The following is a 15,660-nucleotide window of genomic DNA, read 5'->3' as shown; positions in this document are numbered from 1 at the left end:
TGTAAGAAAAAAGATTAATTACTACTGTTAAACTCATAGTTGACATATATACATGTATGTTTAGCTCTAGGATGAAGCAATATATTTACGAGAATTTGTATTTAACTTTTCCGTGTGTACATGCATTTAGCCTTATAAAAGATTTGATCAAAACATTTTGCTTTTATGAGTAGAAATGGCCGTCAAAACTGAAATTTATTAGGCATATTTCGTAGAAAAAAATATTTTTCTTGTTCATAATATTGTTTCATCAGGTTTATGTAGAAATGCAAACCGAAGAAGAGATTTCATGGTCATGGTTTCATTTCATGGTTATTTGTTTTCGGAGTGCAATAATAACATTTTGTCTTTTTTTAATAATTGTAATCTATCAGCTAACCCTACTGCTTATTAGTTATTTTTCTGTGGTAGTGTACAAAAAAGCTCAAACATTGCTAATAATAGGTACTACACCTAACAGCCCACACGTATTCAATGCTAAGCACAGCAGTGTCCTAATACGGGTCGCTGGTCTTCAGCTTTTTTCCTAAATACATTTCCCAAAACAAAAATAATATTACATACTCTTAGAACAATTGCGTTTGTCCACAGTGTGTTTAGAAAGATGTTTTTTGTCATGTACAATTCAGCTTTGAAAATACCCTTTCGCAGTGTTTCCCGGGCACTATGACTAGCAAAAATACGATATAACACCCATGGCACACATAATATATTACTAAAAAAGGCCTGGCGTTGTCAATAAAGAAGTCATATATTTTTGGGACGATTGCAAAAGAAGTTATCGCAGTTTTACGCTGATTTTACATTACGCTTAATTCTAATACTATGACAGGCACTTTCTGTATACCGTACCGTATTATTTTAAAGATTATTAACTTTCAACATTGTCCCATGGGTACATTGTAAAATCCTTTATGGTCGGGTCATTCTGAGCCCTATCACGCAGGAAACCATTCACCTGATACTACGACCACAAACGTTTATGCTCTTTCTGAATGATTGTCATTAAAGTTAATAGTACACGGGGTTGTTTGTTGTCAAGAGTTTTCATGAGTTTTGACGACATACCATTGGGGTTTGTGTCATATAGATTATTTTGTTTTGATCTAAAATGTCGTTGAAAACAATATTGTGTTTATTTGTTATAGCTCTACAAACTATTTGATAAATAAAAAGGAATGTTTGTTTCAATTATGACTTAATTACTTAATATGTTTTTTTTTCGCCTATCTATTTCAGTAGCTTCAGGGGCTATTCAGGTCTTAACAGGACTGGTCGGCGAGTCATTAGGCTCAGCCTAAAATAATTTATTAACAACTGCCCTAGCAAGAGTAGTGCTTCGCTGAAGCAACCACCGGATCGGAATCGCGACTCGCAGAGAAAATGCAGCGAGAAACTCAGAGGGGTGTATTTTATGGGATAGTTGCAAATCTAGTTCTTCGTTTGAAGAGGATCAGTGTGACGAATGGTCTGTGAATAGTATATTTCTATGCTGTCATATAACTAAATATGTGCTTTTTGTTTGCATAGGTAATATTTGATATATTATCCTATATGAAATGGGCGAAACAGAGATATCTTACTAAAAGAATTATAAAACCTTTACATTTCGTGTACCGGTTTTATAGTCAGTCCGTGGTAAAGTAAAGACAAATTGTGAATGATGATGTAATATAATTTCTGCGACAAATTTAGCCCTTTGCCCTAAAAAGTTCGCTGCGACCGCTGTCAAATTTCTCCAGGTGTAACCGCTACGTTATGTCGCTGTGGTCTTAGCGGGCCATTTAAATTCATAAGCTGTAGCGAGCAATAAATGCAAAAGTGCAAAAGTATGAGTTAAATATTCTGTTAACGTTAAATTCGTTTTTATTTCGCAGTAAGATTGATTCTTCGTATTTGGTAAAATTTTAAGTAACTTCAAATGCAGCCACCAATAAGACCCATAATGGTGAGTGTTTACTATCATTTATGACATCAGTAAGGAACAAATAGCCATACAAGAGTTGTTGTATGCTACCATATATGCATAATAAATTGTTACACATAAGCAATGTTGTAAAGTCACCGATTTGAGTATTTTACGAGTAGATTAAAACTATTGAACCTCCTATCCCGATTCTAAGAAACTTTGAAATTGTTAAGATTCGCTGTTTTCAATATTTGTTTTTGTTTTTACGCTCATAGCTTGGACGGATTGTCACCTCCCATGCGGTCCAGTTTACAGCAGTCCTCTGTTTGGAAGCGTGGCCCGCGGGCTGTCATCAACCGTTAAACGCTACCGGCCCTCGGAACTGCCCGTGTAGCTTTGTTAATTTCATGGCGGTTTGAATTTGTCTTTGGGCGAGACCCTGTAACAAATTTATTTTACAACTACGACGTAAATTAGCAGTTGTCTAATTACGTACGTACAGTACGGAGATATACGTTTTCGCTGTGAATTGTTTTATTAAAACACATGTTTTTGGCTAAATCATCAGTAACTATTTGGCTATTTTTATTTTCAGATAAATTCAAGATTAGCTTTGATTTTGAGAATCAAGATTCCTAAATTACATATTTTGTAACCTTATAAATTGTTACATATAACCTTGATTACTAAAATAACTTTACGACTTAGTTTTTTTCAGCTGATAACACAATAGTATGGTACCATGGAAGTAAAAAGAAAATTTTCTATGACTACTACTAAATTATTCAGTTTCATCTCATTTAATTTATATTAATAACAGGACGAACGTATACAGAACCTTAAAAAATAATTATTAGCGTACATTTTTTCACATTAAAGCCCTGAGTTCTTTGTCTAATTCCTCTTAGTTTTTGAAACTTTGAACGGGTTGAGCATGTCTATTAGAAATCGCCTTTAATTTGAATTAAAAACTTATTGATTTTGATAAAACTATTGTACAACTGTTAAGATGACTTTTGAATGTTCTGTGGTTTGTGTAAATATGTGGAGCCCTGCTTATTGACCTATAAAGCTCTAAACTACTTATCAGAAAGCGTCTTGAAAGTTATCCTAAGTAGATTAATTAAGCGAAGAGTATGCTGATGTAAGTGCCTAGAAAAGCAGGCAATTAATTATTTTAAGTAGTTCCTGGCATCACAACGCGGAAGTTTTCCCATTTGAAATGAATCCTTTTTTGTTCGGAAATTATACATGAAGAAGGTGATTTACATTTTGTTCGTGAATTTATTGGGTAGGTTTCCCATTTACTTTTTTGGCAAATAAGCCAAATAATATAATCGTGGGATTTATTGAAGTCTGTATTATTACACGGTGCTTATTTTATTTTTTTACAGATTTCATTTGTGTATTGAGACGAGACATGGATGGATGAATTCTTATGAGATAATACGCAATTATCTGATAAGAATTTCATGTTACCGCCTAGCTTTCAAGTGTAAATCTAAATAGTATTTAGGCTATGTAAAGACACAAATAACGTTTAAGCCTTCGTCAAACAGAACGCGTAATTAACGTCGCGCTCTTTTCATGTCACACAAATTGACTAGATGAGCCCAACGCTCCTTGACGCAACGCATTCACCAAATCCTAGTGCCTTTCGATAGCAGTGTGAAAATTTAAAAGTATTAAGATGTCGAGTGATTCAGATGTGGCATTGTATAAGCATGAGTATTTTCTAACTATTTCTATAAATTTTTCGGGCATTATCTAGTATTTTAATACACATTCACTCGGACGCTAAAATAAAATTTGTAAAAAATTACAACGCCTGACGTCAAAGCGTCCTAACGCCGCGACAGAGCGCTGCGTACTTATAGCGCTGGGGCTCTGTTTGACGATAAGTTACTATATTAGTAGAACACATCTCGGCGTCATAGCGCGGCGTCAGTTTAGCGCTCTGACGCGCGCTAATTACGCGTTCCGTTTGACGAAGCCTTTAGATTGATATAAGTTGGATAAAAAAATAATGTAATAATAAGAACAGTATTTCAGATATATTTTGTAAAGGGCATTTGTTCGTCTGATCAGGCACGACATAAACTTTTCAGACAAAAAAGAGCACGTCCGTAGTTGTAATGATACATTGTTTTTCGACAGTTATAATAAGACGAAAATGTTTTTTTGTTTAACGCGTGTCAGGGATAGCTTGGAAATGTTTTAAAAGCATTTTCATTGTCGTTATAGACATATGAACATATGGCCTATCTGATGATAAGCAGCTACCGTTGCCCATGAATATCAGCAAAACCTAAGACGCAGCGAAAATGCTGCCTACTGCCTAGGAATCGGAAGCGTTCATAGCCATTTCATTTCAGCATATATAACTGGCACAAGGATAATGAGAAACCCTATTTTAACTCTTTGGTATATTTAGCCATTAAACATTTTTAAGTATTGAAATCAAAATCAAATTTTTAAAAATTCAAAATGAAGGGAATTTAACGAACATATGTAGTCAAGAGCTGAAGGTCACCAAGCGCCTGCTGACTATGTGCCAGGAAAGGATCCGGAGTTTCTTTAGGCACATAATGCGATCCTCATTGGACAGCCTGGAGAAACTCACAATTCTCGGACAAATGGAGGGGAAGCGCGCTAGAGGAAGAGCGCCAGCTAGATGGGTTGACCAACTCAAGGAGGTGACTGGAGGCCAGATATGGGGAGCGGTACATATGGCGCAGAACCGGACCGAGTGGAGAAGATTGACATACAGTCACGATCCTCAGTATTGAGGGAACGACCAGAAAGATGTAGTCAATTTAAACACAGTAATGTGGTTTTCTTCAGTAGATATTGTCAAGCAAAATCAAAATCAAAGTCAACCAAAATATTATTAAATTATATTTTTATTTCGTTATTATATTTGACACCGCTTGACCTTGTATGATTTCACGCTAAACCTATTCCATTCGTAGTCTTACAATGCATATTTTAGCTAAAGAAATGTTGCTTTAAATTCTCATTTCGCTAACAAAATGTAAACAGAAAGTTCAGGGGGGCCGTGGGTCGCGAGGAAGCGAGCCTTGCCCTCTTCCAATGATATAATTGAAATTTCGTTTTGCCTCCCTCCGGCCAGGTCCCCTTATATTTATTACGTAATAGACATTTTTGACGCGGAATTATGAATTTGTGAAAACAAAATTCCGAAGGTAAATTTGGTGTCGTTTGATTATTTTTAAGGTTGTTTTACTTTGTTATTGTGAATTGTTGTTCGGTTATTCCATGAATTTGTATTAAACTTTCATAACGTTTCGGCTTCGTTTTATGTAAAATAATTTTATTACGTTTGGAAATTTAATTATTTCTGTATCAAAGCAAATAGTTTTAGTTCTTCGGTACTGAATTACTGATTAGTGCTACGTACATAGATGGGAATTATTATGGACACATAATATGGATTCCCAGTTTCGTCCGCGTTGATCTTGGATTTTTATTTTATTTATTGAAGGATAGCTGGTGGATACAAGACTTTTCCAGCTTCGTGAGCAATAATATTGTAGTGTTTTTTTTATTTTATATTCAGAGTTATTTCCTTCTTAATACGAGCTTCACAGGTAGAAACAAAAAAGTAATTTTTAATACTAATTAAATTAGTAATATATTACACAACTCTCCAAAAAAAAATTCGTTCTTTGTCCTAACGTTTATACTAGGTTTTTCCGGTTAATTATTCACAAAAACGAAAATAAAATACCTTTTTTTGGTATAAAGTTTGCTTTTGTGATAGTTATAGTAATAAAACTCATTTTTTTATTTTTTTATAAATTTGAATTAATTTTAATACTTTCAAAAAAACCGCGCTATGAGAGTGGGGTGTTTAAGTTTACACAGTGCCGCTAGATGGCACTCGTGTCATAAATAACGATCAGGTGTTTTGTACAAGCCCAGAAATACTTAAAACGTCACAAAAGTGTAAATACGATGCTGATGCATTTTGTTTCATATGTGGTCAATTTATTAAAGTTCAAAAGCAAACTGTTTCATGCCATGTATTTTTTTTTCGTCTAATTACGATCTAAAATATCGAAATTTTATGCTTTGCAATCAAAGTCGAATTTAGTGTTGACCCGTTTTATTATTAGTATTAGTTCCTTTCCATGATGCTGGAATGAATAAATATCATTTACTTGGGTCAGGTCATAACATAAAGTATAATACATAAGTACTATAATAACCAAAGCTTTTTCGTAAATTATGATGTAAAAGTACTGATATTAGGTTATGTTTCGGCTTCATTAATGCTAATTGTTTGAATAGTTTTCAAGAAAATATGCCAACTAAAACACTTTCATAAAAACTCTGTTTAATGCAGCATAAGCATAACCATTGAAAATATAATAATATAATATTTGTTTGTAAAAAATGTATTTAGATTGGAACCTTATATATTGAGAATATTTTTAATGACTAAATATCACGTCACTAATTAAAGAATATTACAGTGTACATAGAACAATTTATATTAAATGAAATGAAAGGATCAGACAATTTAAAGGATAAACATCAAATGTTGTTTTTTTAGTTACAATACAAAAAAAATATATATTGTATTTTACTTAAATTAAGGAATGTTTCAAAATCTAAAAGTCTGCTGTTGAAAATTAAGAATGGGTTTGAGCGGTAATTACAATAGTGGTTTGCATGTTCCAAGAAAATTGCTTAATTTCGTGTTCAAGTTTTTAACTACCCGTAATATCTTAATGAAAACTACAGTGAGTATTTTATTACCGTTTTCTCTACAAAAGCATTAATTTGGTTTTCAATGAGTTTTACATTTGAAAAGCTACGAATAGTTGTAATGGAAGATTAAATTTTGTAGCCTCGAGATATTTCTTGAGAACTACGACCAAACAATTACTTAAATGATTGCTTTAGATATTATGTCTCTAAGTTCATTAATATTTAATTACTTTTCTGGTTTATAATCAGACAAAATGGAATTATTACTCTATACTATTTTCTGAGGTTTCCACGTGAAAACTTGTCTAAAAGACCATTAAATAGAAATCAAAGTTTTCAGTCAGTGCGTAAATCATGAAATATTAACTAGTTTAAATCGTAAAAATATTTCAAAACAAAAAAAGAAAACTTTATATATTATGTAAATCTTATTAGAAAAAAATTAAATTTCTGAGTGTACACGAGGTTTGCGATCCACGATCCAATGTACCTATTTACGCTGCGAAGTAATCAATAGTTTTGGTTTGAAGGACCGTCATTCACAGTCATTCCAATGTAATTGAAATTTCTCGTGTCTCAAGGTAAACACGTTAACTTAGTTGTGGATATTGGATCCGATAATCTCTTAATACCAATTGAGATCCACATCGTACCACAAAATTAAAGACTTGATTTCAAAGTAAAAGTGTTTTTAGTCAAATTTAGTAATATTGCAGATCTAGAACAAAAACAATTTTACTTCAATTATGCTTGTATTTATGTAGGTTTTACGCATTAATGTAGAAAAAAATCTCCAGATATTAGTGTATTGCTAAATTATATCCAAGTACATTTTTTGTGTCCCTAAAAGCGTAGGTATATATAGATATGTGAAAGCGTTGCAAACAGACAATACATTTTCACACATTGATAATAATAATATAATATTAGTCTCGAAAATTATATACGATTCATATGTATTTATTTCTATATTAACTTTGATTATTCGTTTGCTAACATGTTTTTTTTTCATTTTTTTTGGCTTCTAAGCATTTATCCATGAGTGGACGATCTCACGGCCCACCTGATCTTAAGTGGTTACCGGAGTCCATAGACATCTACAATGTAAATGCGCCACCTACCTTGAGATATGAGTTATATGGTCTCAGTAGTTACAATAGATTACTGCTTCACGACCGAAATAGGCAAGGTGATGTTACCTACCCGTGCGGGCTCACAAATGGTCCTACAACCAGTGAATACGCAAATAATAATTTTACGGGTTCGATGTTTACACCATGTTATTCCTTTATCGTCAATCAATCCAAGTCAATCGTGAACATTCGTTAAGTACGTATTTCGTTAGAAAAATTGGTACCGGCAGGCGGGATTCGAACACCGATGCACCGCTACTTATGCACTGGACGTCTTATCCTTTAGGCCACGACGATTTCAAAATAGCATGCGTAGCATTTTATTATTTGTATTTGCATATATCTTTTATGAACGTCGTGTTTGCCAACACGATTGAAAATAATTGATACTCCCTGATAGAAGCCGGAATTAATTGTCGACTTGTTCAAATAGCAGTGATTTAGCACGATCTTATCGTTTCTTGTTACATTTAATATTTCCTGGTGACAAATCTTGTTTCCGATCAATTTGTAAACTTAAACAGGTTTCGTACTTGAGAAATAAATTGTTTCCGAGATGTTATTATAAATTTGTATCGGACAACAATTTCTTCCTAAAAACCAGATAAAAATCTCAACTCTGTAAAAGCGTTACGGATTTTGAGATGAAATGAAAAATAAAGTTGATCCAGGTAAAGCAATACTTGAACTAGATTAAACTTACAACGTAGAATTAACTTGGCTAGACCTACTAGATATTTTATCAAGTTTTAGAATTGCGCAGCTGTTATTGTTTGCAGTTCTTGTTATATTTTAATTGGAAGAGCGCTATTTTGATACACCAGATTATCATTTAAAGAAACAGGTTCGTAGAAATTTTAAAAATAACAGAAATTTCTATATATTCTCAGAAATAACAGAAATTTCAAAAATATTAGGTTAGTTTTATTTAAAGAAAACGAATGAGGGCCAATTCGAATAGGTGTATTATATTTATTTTCATAGTCCGATCGGAATCGCGACCCACTGAGAAACTCAGAGCATAAATTGGCATTTACTTCTCGAAATGAAATTTTTGATACAAGAAGGAAGAATTTAGCCTCTTTAGCCGTTTATCGCTAAGGGAGTGACAAGCTTGTCTGCTTGTAAGCTGTAACAACCAATCAAATTATATATTTGATCAAAAATTTCATTTCGAGAAGTAAATGCCAATTTATGCTCTGAGTTTCTCAGTGGGTCGCGATTCCGATCGCCTGTGAGCTCACATACCTGTCCGCGGGACCCTGGAATAGTCCCTTTAGCTCCCAGCGAATGGAGAGGGGAAAAAAACTAATGCGGTTCGAAATGCTTGATTTTATCCGTTGTCTTCACTTGTGTAAGATAATCAAAGCCAAATCTATATTATGAAATCAATCGCCATTCCATATGAAAGTCTACAATGATTTGTTCAGTTGGTGCAGGTTGAGCTCACATAACCACCCGTCCGCGAGACGCTGGAATAGCCCCTTAGACTATCAGAGAATGGAGTGGAAAAAAATTCCAATGCGGTGCGAAATGCCTGATTTTATCCGTCGCCTTCATTTTTGTAACATAATCAAAGCTAAATATATATTAACAAATCAATCACCACTCCATATGAAAGTCCACAATGATTTGTTCATCAGGTACATTTATTTTGGCTTGTGTTTGGACCTCGTTAGTGCACACTTATGCAAGTCCAATTATGAATGAAGCGAGCTCGATCCACTCAAATGACGCGAGAACCATCAATTAACGTAAACGAATGTCGTTTAAAGTTATGAAATGAATTTCTGAATAACTGAATTGATTTTTCAAATTTAAATTCACACTAGAAAATTAATTAAAACAAATGTAGCTCGTTTTAACTATTACTAGATGATGACCGAGCTTCGCTCGTTTTTTTTTTTATAACGCCATCTTGTTGTGTCTTTAAAGCGGTTAGTTGCCCTCAGTTAAGAAAAATAGTATTATTATTCGCCAATAGATGTCGGGAAGAGTTGATTATTGAAAACACGAATAAAACAACATTTTCTGAAAATAAATCGTAGCTAGATCGATTTATCGCCCACGAAATCCCCTGTATACTAAATCTTATGAAAATCGTTGGAGCCGTTTCCGAGATTTAGATTATATATGTGGGAATGATGTTTTATTGAACGCATGATATGATGGATGCAAGTTGATGTTTGTGAACGCAGCGGTGTATCAAGAATGGAAGGGGATGACGTGTGAGATGACAGAATGACAGATGGATGAACGACGACGAACGAAGCACGAGCACGACGGAACGATTAAAATTTATATTAACAGTATTGAAATAAAACGTGGAAGTAGTAAACGCGAAACTTTTATTTATTGTCTGAAGCCTGCATCCCACATTTTGGGGGCTCGTCCGGGATCGGCCAAAAGAAAAGGCAAGTAATAATAATTGTTTCGACGCCATTACGAGAAACAAACAACGCGTCAATTGTACGAATATACACACGACGTATTTAAATCTTCATTGTGTACGACGATCACAAAAGATTAATACACGAGGATGGCAAGACGACGATCAAAAAGCCAGTCCTTCGATGACGACGACAGTATTTTCGATCGACCAACGCGTGGTGGAATGTTTCACTTAACGGAGAATATCATCAGGATGTTTGACGGCAAAGACAAAACTTATGCTGTAACAAAGTGGATACAAGATATAGAGGAAAATGGTGACATATTCGAGTGGACACCAAAGCAACGGTTATTAGTGGCTCGACGGTCATTAACCGGCACGGCAGCTTTGTGGTTAAATTCTGAAAAAACGTTTCCATGCTGGGATACTTTAAAGATAGCCATCAGTAAGGAGTTCCCTGACACCATAGACGCCAAGACTATTCACGAAATGATGAGTGCTAAAAAGAAAAAGTCAAATGAATCATGCATTGACTACATGTTTGCCATGAAAGAGCTTGGACGCCGAGGCAAAATGGCGGACTACGTGGCTATAAAATATGTTGTAGATGGTATACAAGATCAAGAAATAAATAAAATAATGCTATATGGAGTCACAACGTACGCTGAATTAAAGGAGAAATTAAAAATATACGAGATTTTGAAAGAAAAAATGAAGAAAGAACCTATTCACGGAAAAGAGCAGAAAATTACTAATACAAGAGAATGGTCATCAAAAGTTCGATGTTATAGCTGTGGAGAAAAGAGTCATAAAAGTGAAGATTGTCCGAAAAAGATGCAAGGAAAAAAGTGTTTCAACTGCAACGTGTTCGGCCATATTTCTTCACAATGTCCGGCAAAGGCGGAAGCGTCATCGGCTACGGCTAGCAGCGCGAGAACGGAGCAGCAACCGAAACGCACATATATCGCTACGACGCAGGAGGGCGCGAACACAATTTTCGAAAATCAATCTAACGAAGTTCACAACGCTATGAATGCTGTGATTGGCTCTGCGAACAGTACGGTGCGCGACAAATGTCATAACAGTGAGGTTGACATTTTAAAAGTAAATAAAGAATGTAAAGTGTTGAAAAAAACTTTGAAATTAGTAAAATTGTGTAATAATAACGAAATTCATGCATTAATTGATACTGGTAGTGAAGTTAATTTAGTAACCATGGACTATTATGAGCAAATAGGCTCTCCGACGTGTTTTAAAAATGTAAACACAGTTCTTACCGGTTTAGGCTCATCAAAGGTAATATCAAGTGAACAATTTAAAACAAACATTGAAATCGACGGCTACACGTATCGTGATATAATATTTTATGTGATTCCTAGAGACAGTATACCTATTAAAGTGATATTGGGACATGAATTTTTAAGAAATGTTATTACAGTTATGAAAGATGGTTTGGTATGGATGAAACCAAATGATTGGTTGTTTAAGGTAAATTGTTTTCCATGTTCTATTGACATTGTAGGTCATGTTATGAATGAAAATGTGAGGAATGAAGTGACTAGGTTAGTAGATGAATATCGGCCATGTCAAACTAAAGAGGCTCCCATTGAGTTGAAAATCACACTTAAAGACGACATCCCAGTGGCTCAACGACCACGACGCATCTCACCAAAAGAACAGGATGAGGTAGATAAACAGGTTAAGGAGTGGCTGGAACAAGGAGTTATTCGGGTAAGCTTTTCTGAATATACTAGCCCAATTGTTCTTGTCAGAAAGAAAAACGGAAACATAAGAATATGTGTTGATTATAGATTAATTAATAGGAAAATGCTCAAGGATGAATACCCGCTACCCATTATCGATGAACTTATTGACAGACTGGCACCTGCGAGAATATTTAGTGCACTTGATCTTAAAAATGGATTTTTTCATTTAAGGGTCAGCAAGGATTCTATTAAGTATACATCTTTTGTAACAATGAACGGCCAATATGAATTTTTAAAGGCACCCTTTGGTTTATCAATTTGTCCCAAAGTTTTTACAAGATTTATTTCAATAATATTTAGAGACTTGATAACGAGGGGTATTGTCATAGTATTTGTCGATGATTTGTTGATACCGGCTATAAATGAAGCTCAAGCTGTTGCACGATTGCGAGAAGTATTACAATTGGCTATGGAATACGGATTACAAATAAACTGGAAGAAATCTCAATTATTAGTAAGAAAAGTGGAATATTTAGGACATGTTATTGAAGGTGGAACAGTTATGCCATCATCGGGAAAGACAGATGCTGTCATTAAATTTCCTGAGCCGAGAAATGAGAAGCAACTACAAAGTTTCTTAGGACTTTGTTCCTATTTTAGAAAATACATACAAAATTATGCAGTGATAGCACGACCTCTTACTGATATGTTAAGAAAGGATAAGAAGTTTGAATTTAACAATGAACATAGATTAGTTTTCAATATGCTTAAGGAAAAGTTGACCAGTAATCCTGTATTGAAAATTTATGAACCAAAAGCAGAAACAGAACTTCATACAGATGCCTCAAGTATAGCATATGCGGCTATATTATTACAGAAAGATGACAACAGTGAACTACATCCAGTACATTATATGAGCAAGCGAACAACTGACGCTGAGAGTAAATATACAAGTTATGAGCTAGAAGCTTTGGCTATAATAGAAGGTATAAAGAAGTTTAGACATTATTTATACGGAAAGCATTTTAAGATAGTTACAGACTGCAAAGCTTTTCAAATGACACTGAATAAAAAAGATCTAGCAATGAGTACAAGAGTGGCACGATGGATATTGTTCTTACAAGATTATGATTTCACTATTGAACATCGTGAAGGTTCGAAGATGAAACACACAGATGCTCTAAGCCGAAACCCATATGTAGCTCTTATATTTTCAGACCTACATAGTGATTTAAGACGTGCGCAAGAGAGTGACAACGGATTAAATGCAATTATGAATATTCTGAGAGATGGTAAACTATATAATGACTTTTATTTGCAAGGAGGATTACTCTGCAAGGGACCACAACATTGTTTGGTTGTACCACAGAAGATGGAAATTGAAATTATTAAGAGGGCGCATGATAATGGTCATTTTTCAAAGAAGAAAACAATGGAATTGATTAATAAGGATTATTACATACCAAAATTAGAGAAAAAGATTGAGGATTATATTGCTACATGCATACCTTGTCTGTTAGCATCCCGTAAAGAAGATATTCAATTACTGGACCTTTTGATGGAAGAAGAAAGACACAATTTCATTGACAGTAGAGAAGAACTTAGAAAGGAAGCGAAGAAACAAATATTTAAAGTACAAGAAGAAAATAGAAGAAATTACAACAAGAAAATGAAAGAATGTACTATATACAAGGAAGGCGACTTAGTAACTGTGAAAAGGACTCAGTTTGGTACAGGAATGAAACTGAAACCAAAGTTTTTGGGACCATATCGAATAGTAAAGGTCAAAAGAAAGAATAGATACAATGTTGAGAAGGCTGACGCACAAGTTGAAGGCCCTAACAAGACTACTACATCTGCTGATTTTATGAAAAAGTGGCCTGATTACTTAAGTGACTGAATAAACAGAAAGGATGAGTTCAAGATTGGTAGTATGAAAGGATGAGTGAATTATATTGTTAACCCTAGTTATAGTTCTATTATGTTACATTTATTAGCATACGATGTTCTAATATCCTTTTATCATAAGATGAGTTTTGTTTTTTTTTAAGTTAGTTTTGTTGTAATATGTTCAGTCTTTAGTCATATGATGTTAATGTAATAGTTGTTAATTGTTTTGTTTAAGAATGATTTATAACTTTTTGTATAACTTTCTCTATGTTGTAAGATGTTAGTGTTATAAAAAGGTAACTCTGAGGACAGACTTACGTGCAGGACGGCCGAATGTGGGAATGATGTTTTATTGAACGCATGATATGATGGATGCAAGTTGATGTTTGTGAACGCAGCGGTGTATCAAGAATGGAAGGGGATGACGTGTGAGATGACAGAATGACAGATGGATGAACGACGACGAACGAAGCACGAGCACGACGGAACGATTAAAATTTATATTAACAGTATTGAAATAAAACGTGGAAGTAGTAAACGCGAAACTTTTATTTATTGTCTGAAGCCTGCATCCCACATATATATATTAATATATAAGAATTGCTCGTTTAAAGGTATAAGATAAGATATATAAGATGTTAAATATAGTAACTCTTTTATGAATAAAAAAGTATTTATTTGAATTCAGTATCATAACTGTTTTCTCAATTAAGCTGTGATTGGCATTTTTGAGAAAAAATAATGCTTAAACCGAAGGAAATGATAAGTTAGCTTCCTCGGAATTCGAAATTACTCACAGTACTTACTACCTACATAATTAGGATTACTAAGGTAGCCAAAGATACGAAATTACCAAATTGTTATCGCAATAAAATTAAAACTCTCGCCTCTTGATTCATTTTGTAATCTTTTAACATCAAATAGACGGAAAGTCCACTCAGATAATGATGAAAAAGAAAAAGATAAACATATGTATTCTAAGTTGACAGTTTTTTGTTAGAGTTTATATTTTGAATGCTTGGGTTAGTTAATGAATTCATTAACAGTAATGAGTTGAACTACAATGCCTCCTACTTGAGCTTGTTTTAAGCTGGAAATCTACATAGTATATATTGGTACAATGTGTGAATAAAAGATTTAGTTTTATATTTACAAACGTATTAATCCTGTATGTTGACTCTAAATGTGTGTATGCACCTAATATGTATATAGCGTGCATAAATATTATATTCAAATATTTATCTACGTAGCAATGCGTTTATCACAATGCTCTCTATATAAGCGTCTGTTTAGTCGATAATGCCGTAAGAATTTAGTCCACTATTCAACCTTGTGCACAAGGGGTAAATAAATAAAAAACAAACGTGTGGCACTCAGGAGCTGCCACGGTAAAGCTATTGCATAGCATTTTTTATCAGCTTATGCAATTATAATAAGACAATGATAATTTAATATTAAAACAATAATAAAACAAAACCACGCTATATTAAACATTAATAAAAGCAAAACCTCAACTGTCCCCTTCACACTGATAAGCTAGACCGCGCGAGAGAGAGATGGGCAGACTTTTCATGATGCGCATGCAGTGTGACGTCACGCCACGCGCTTATTCACAAACATTACACAAGCGCAACGTGTGAATGAGTTGAACGCGAGCTACATGGTAGGCGGAGTGAGGGGTGTTAGGTTTTTTTCGTTACGGAATTTCATGATTCGGTCGCCGCGCTCAATGCCCACGATAAAAGCTATGCAATAGCATAATAAATAATTATTGAATTTAATTAATGAGATATGAATGAATGAATGATTTATTTTATTTCAGACAACAATAAGTCCATATGTGTACATAGTATCATTGAAATATACTTAACATTAACAAAACCAATCAAATAA

At 34.0% G+C, this 15,660-nt stretch overlaps 1 non-coding gene across 1 annotated transcript; it reads left to right on the top strand.

Moving 5' to 3' along the window:
* The first annotated feature begins 10,680 nt into the window (after positions 1 to 10,680).
* Mir3238 (microRNA mir-3238) lies at positions 10,681 to 10,795 on the top strand. Its single transcript, NR_107524.1, has one exon. It is a non-coding gene; the product is annotated as a microRNA mir-3238 (primary transcript).
* The last annotated feature ends 4,865 nt before the right edge of the window (positions 10,796 to 15,660 follow it).

The sequence above is a fragment of the Bombyx mori genome, chromosome 18 (genome assembly GCF_030269925.1).
Source record: "Bombyx mori chromosome 18, ASM3026992v2".
Classification (NCBI taxonomy): domain Eukaryota; kingdom Metazoa; phylum Arthropoda; class Insecta; order Lepidoptera; family Bombycidae; genus Bombyx; species Bombyx mori.
Note: the sequence above shows the minus strand (reverse complement) of the source record. Positions and strands in the feature narration are given on the sequence as shown.